Source organism: Diadema antillarum, unplaced genomic scaffold (genome assembly GCF_040938485.1).
Source record: "Diadema antillarum isolate AM-2024a unplaced genomic scaffold, OU_Dant_1.0 seq00000057_RagTag, whole genome shotgun sequence".
Taxonomy (NCBI): domain Eukaryota; kingdom Metazoa; phylum Echinodermata; class Echinoidea; order Diadematoida; family Diadematidae; genus Diadema; species Diadema antillarum.
Genome location: NW_027271163.1, coordinates 1,175,454 through 1,181,974, shown reverse-complemented (window position 1 = coordinate 1,181,974; position 6,521 = coordinate 1,175,454).

Genomic DNA, 6,521 nt, shown 5'->3' with positions numbered 1-6,521 from the left:
TAGTTTTGTGGTTATTTATAAGAAGTCATTATTACAGGATGTGCCGGTTGGTGATCGGTCAAAATGCAATCATGTGACTAATGCAGTGAAGATCAGATTTGGTATATAGTATTATAAGTGATGATGTCACATCAGGCAATATAATTCCAGAATTTGACTGGCTCTAGACGGAGCTTGAATGAAATGATTTCTATTTATGTAGACCATAACATGTTAAACACATATTGCCTTGTCTTATCATTGCATTACAACACTTGACAGTACCTTATAATTCCCCCTTGAGAGCATGTTTCTCCTGAGCACTACATGCTGCAGAGAAAACACAACTCCCATGGGGTTGTCAAGCATTATATCAAACCTCTGAAAAGGCAATATCTGTTTAATATTGCTTGCATCAAATCTCTCCATTATGATATGTTTTGTATGCTCCATAGCTTCCCTTTGAAATCATCCCACCAGTTGCTCAACCCCAGGGTTACAACAGGATATGGGAAAAGCTCAGGATACAGGTTGATAAGTGGGATCGGAACGTTCGTGCTACTTTTAGATTAGTTGTTGATATTAGTAGCAGACTCATCTCAAACTGCAAATTAATGTCCCCACTAAGTTTTGAATATAAGTCATATCTACTTTGGACATCACATAGGAGGTTTTCCTTCATCAAACATAATTATACCTCTTGTATCTCTGCCATCAATCGTGGACATAGAGATATCAACAGCTCCAGTAAAAATTCTGGCCTGTATTAACCACGACAGGTTGTCTATTGATCACCTACATCAATGTGTTATTTATTCACATCTTTCATTAGCGCTGAAAACCCATCAAGTCACCGTGGAATTCCATCACATTTTCATCATTGAACTGGCCTCCCTTTGATGGAGGAGCTAGTTTAGTGGTCCTGAGATACTAGTCATTACAAGATGAAGCCTGTACCAGAAACTAATCAGTCTTTAATGGATTTGATTTTGCCACATATTGCATTGGTAATGCCGACTGATATAGAAATACCCCCGATAAATCTTGAATAGATTTCTCATCCTCTAGGGACCATGATTCTAGATTTATGTGTAAAAATAGGGTAAATGTGTATTAATTGAAAGTCCTTTCAAGGATCACACACACATAGTGTTACAACAAACTTCTCTTTCTCCTATACAAAGGTAAATGTACAGTGAGAATATTTCCTCCATATTATCAAATTCTTTCTGATGATTGAACGAGATGTAAATTGTGGACTATGTACCCTTAAGTGCAAAATGTGTGTGTGGATGGTCCAGACAATTTTTGTTCCATTCTGTCATTTTCAATCCACTTTAGAAAGGAATCAAGTTCAGATTGTTTCACCAGTCCCCAATAGATCTTATTCATGCAGATAAAGTGTCCTTTTTTTTTTTTTTTAATTGGACACTCTGTAAAATGTTCTAGTAACCAGATCTGCAATCTTACCTGTACCCAGCAGCATATGTTTGATGAAAATCACACCACAAACCCATCACACTCTTTAATTGTGCTGAAATCCCAGACTGCTGGATTGATTGAGCGCATGCCAAATTTGAGCCGTGTGCAGTAGCGCTGCAGGCTTACATTGGTCATGACATTCTTACCTGCTTTCCTGCTCAAAAGAATCAGTCAGGAAAACTTGTGGGAGTGATAGATATCCCATGTTTATGGTGAGAAAACGTAAATCATAGATATTCATACATGTTCAGTATTTCAGTCTTTCCCTTCTCACTGAAACTTTCATGTAAAATTTCACGGTGGTAAAAATCTGCAGCCTCCCCCCCCCCCCCCCCCCCCCCATGCATAGGCTGGTAAAACTGTTATCCTATCGAGGGTATATTTTGTGAAAAGATGGTTACAGTGATACACTTTACAGACATATTATGTAAGGATCAGTGGTTTGTCTGACTTGGAAATTTGTTCCTACGACCATCCACAGGAACTATGAGGAAAGAAATTTAAGGGAGAAATCTATACCCGCGTGGTGTTCCATTAACATGAAAGGGAAGCTTAGGTTTGCCTCCGATGTGTCGTCTTCTGAGCAGTCTGCTAGCAATTCATCTCCTTTGAATCCCTTCTGGAGGCTAGATTGGCAAAGACATTTGAGATGTTGCTTTCGTTTTTCTCAAACATGCTGCGTGAGTCAGTGCTCCATGGATCTGTTTCATGAAAGTCTTATATATGAGAGACTTCGTGAAATGGATTTTACTCTTCTTTGAAAGTCTCACATAGCTACATATAAGCAACCTTGGCCATTCTGAGATTTATGAAAAGACTTTTATGTGATGATTTCATGAAACAAACCCCAGGTATGATTACACTGCCAGGAGTTACTCATGTAAATACAAATGTCTCATGTTGGAGTGTACTCCCTTACTTCAAATCCATCCACCACATGAGTACTCCCATCAGAATACTTGAATACAAATCTATAAAGAAATAAGAACCCAAGCATAGGTTATGTTATAAACTGTACCAATAACAGAAGATGACTTGCAAGTCAAAACACAAAGCATCACAAATCTAAAATGATGCACATTTAAGTAAAATCCATGATGGTGGCTTAAGAAAGAATGATATTACATGGGAGAGGAGGATGGGCGTGATGGGGGATGTTCATGTAGAGACTCCAAAATGAAAAACATATGTATTGATTCAATTAATCAATTATTATTTCACATTTGTTAATTGTTTGTTTGTTTTTTTTATTCAATCAATAAAATGATAAGCTTTATTCTCAAAAGTTTTGCACTCGGGTTTTGGTTATGGTGTAGGTATGGAGGAGCAAAAGCAGGGTAATTTTCTGACAGGGAATTTAGTACCTGTAAATGATTTTTTTCCCTTCTCTCTCTCTTTTTTTTTTTATTGTTGTACTTGTGTTTTATTTGTTTTTGTTTGAAGGAGAGAGGTAGAGGGGGGATGAACAATTTTAATGTAACATTTAAATCAGACTAAGAAAACAGTGACATAACAGCAGCTGGTACGAATGCACTGCATGCATTTGACTATTTGAATGTATGATACACTATAAATACAAGATGAATTACTGAAAAAATAATTTGACTCATTACAATATGACAGACCCGGTATTTGCAACTGAAGATATCTAAATTGTGATCACTGCCAATGTGCTTTGTTTGGGTGGAGTTAATGGCAAATTTTAAGTGCAATAGAAAAATGAATCGCATCTTAAAGCTTATTCAGTGAACAGAAAAGATGAAAAATATTTACATTTGACATCTCCTGAATAGCAGATCAGTTTGTTTTTACGTGGTTCTAAACAGTCACTCTAGAATAATGTATGTGGCTCTTTAAAGTAGAATTTATGTTGCTATGTATGCAACTCAGATTTTCTTGCCATAATTATGTTGATAATTAGATATTGACTTCTATTGGAATGTTTGCTGTAAATGCATCATTATTTATCATGATCTTAAGGATTATCATATGCATTGAACTGCCAGATAAAAGCTATAACTTATAAATGAATTTATGATGAGAAATACTATTACATTTCGCATTCTTGTATTATATCATTGCTTACCTATTCTTTGTGGAAGATGTGATATTAAAGTAGAATGATTCTTTTACTTTAAAAAAGGGATTTCTATGTACAAATTATTTGAGACTTCTATGCAAATGACAACTTCAAAAGAGAAAGATTTTGAACATCATGGCATGAAGTGTAAACATCTCCCTGTTTCATTTTTTTTTTAACGGTGTTTAGAGAGAGTCCATACCTCGATGCAGTTTGCAGCATTCACAATTGCTCTAACAAACCCTTATTCAGCCAAAACTGTAGAGTACTTCTGGTGACATTGGAATTGTCTGTGAAGTGCTCATGAGGCAGCATTTGCTAGACAGATACTCCCTGCTCCTTCATGCTCCAATTTGAGATTGGCATGCTACGTCTTAAATCTTTTCACTGACAGTACATGTGACCAGGGAGATGGGAAGAAACAAGAGTTAAAATGATGCTTTCTCACCTCACCAAACAACTTGCTTCCTGTCTATTGCATGACTACCTGTTATTATTATTTTTTTGGCTGAGATGGTTTCTCTGATTTACCAACAGTTGCAAAGAATGCTATATTCCTGTTGTAAATGTTGCAGCACACCCACACTTTTTTTTTGCACATTTTCGTAATGTTGCTTCCTGTCTATTGCATGACTACTTGTTATTATTATTTTTTTGGCTGAGATGGTTTCTCTGATTTTTTGTATTACTTTGACAAAGAAAAAATCATGAACGTCGATAAATTTCATTAACAGAATTTTCCAATCGAAAATGTATTCGTACGTCATTTCCTCTAGAAAAAGAAACTGCAGTAAAAAGAAAACAACAACAACATGCTAGTGTTTCTACTGAGACTTCATTAAATAATTTACCAACAGTTGCAAAGAATGCTATATTCCTGTAGTAAATTTTGCAGCACACCCACACATTTTTTTTTTTGCACATTTTCATAATGTTGCTATGGCTACACTTTATTGTACGTCAAACTGTTCATGGATTTTGCAGTGACGTGCTTTGTTTTTTTTGTATTTCATAATTTGTATGTTTTTGTTTTTGTGTGCATTAAAGATGGACTTTTTTTCCTATTATATTGCCAATTATTGTCAAATTCAAAGTAATGTTGACAGGTTGTGTGTGTTTTAGTATGTCCATATACTCTTCCTGTAGTCTGTTTATGCTTGCTAGTGGCATGGGTGACTATAATCACATACTACCAAAGTGAACTGAAAACAATTCGATTGAAATCCAAATGACACTTGAATAGGTGTAGGTATGTGTGTTGATGATGTAAAGGTTCAAAGATTTAGGTCAAGGGTCATGATACTAGTGGTCAAGGGGTCAAGGTGCCCGCTGATATTTCACATTCAAGTAAGATTTGATTGAAGACATATGTCATGAAATGTAATCACAGGTAGAGTTGAAATACACTACACTGTTTTGGAGGACAGCATAGTCTGCAGGTGTATTATCAATGTTAACAGTCCCGCCTCGGATATCCTGCCATGTTGGACTGGTGGCCATCCGGTTGAGTTCTTTGGCCAGATAAGTGAGATATGTCCAGCGATGACACTTTTTTAGCAAGCTGATTTGATGTTTATGAAGGCCATTATCAATTAACTATTTCCACAATCACTCACATGATATTTGCTTGTTTCATAATACACACATATAAGAGATAGAATGAAAAATGGGTAAATGTACTTCTGCATGTTCATCTTTTTTTTTTCTTTTTTTTTTTAGTTTGCTAAGAAGCAAAGATTATCAAGTCTAGGAGGTAACCCTGCATCCCCTACCTCCCTTATCAGATTATTAGACGAGCAACTATACTCTTCCTTTTGTAGCAACAGCTTTATGAGAGCAATAGATGTTATGTCACATCATAGCGATGGGTTAAATTTATGGCCCAACTTTTTATTGCCTCAACAAAAATTGTTTTCTGTTACGTTATACTTAGATTTTGTTTTGAAAAAAAAAAGGCAAAAGCAATGACATGCCATCCCATTTCTGGATATTAGAGAGGTCTGGAAAAAATAATGGCTGGATAACTGAGGTTAACTGAGGATAACTGAGACTTTATATTGGTTTGATAGCAGGGTACAAATGTTAGAGAAAGTTAAAGGTCACGGTCAAGTTTCAAAATCGAACTATTTTTGGTTTGACAGGAGAAACGACAGATGGAACTCTTGAATAATTTATATCGAGTAACAGTTGGCAGGGCAATGTACCACTGGGATTTTGGCAACAGATCTGGAAAAAGAGGCGTGACTTTGAAGGCCATGGTCGAGGTTTGATTTTTACAACTTTGACAATGAAAAAAATGAGAAAAAAAAAATCAACAGTCATGGAGATGATCTTGGGGCTGGTGCATGTGAGGTCGGTATTTTTTGACTACAGGGTAGCATGGAAATGGAAGGAATATGAGGGTGAAGAGTATTAAATTTAAGAAATGCGTGTAAGTTTGATAACCGTGGTATGTCATCGTGAATTTCAGAAATGAAAGGTCAAAATGTTGCACGTGCAAGAACCGCTCTGACTAACCATGAAGAGGAGGAATTAGATATATCTTGTTTACAACATGAACACTTTGAAAGATAAATGTGCAGCTTTGGCATATCTCTTTGCTTCATAAAATGTTTTTTCACCTCATATTGCATTTCTAGAATATATTATGCTTGCGTGTCTTTTTAATCATTTTTTCTCCATGTCTGTGAATTTTTAAAAAAACATTTTAATCATTTCACATGTATTATTTCTGTTAAAGGAACTGCACATGCATTGTACCCCCATCTATTTTTTTTTCATATCCAGTCTGACTGTGCCCAAGGAAATGAATATATCCAATGCAAGTAATGTTATGAAATGATGCTATGTTTTTTCTTGATTGCAGTGAAAGTGTATCCATGTTGATGGGGTATGGGGTTGTTTTTTGTTTTTTCTTGTGGAGACATAGAAACTCTTGACATTTTCATGAGCTCTCTCATATGTTTGTGAAGCCTTTTCT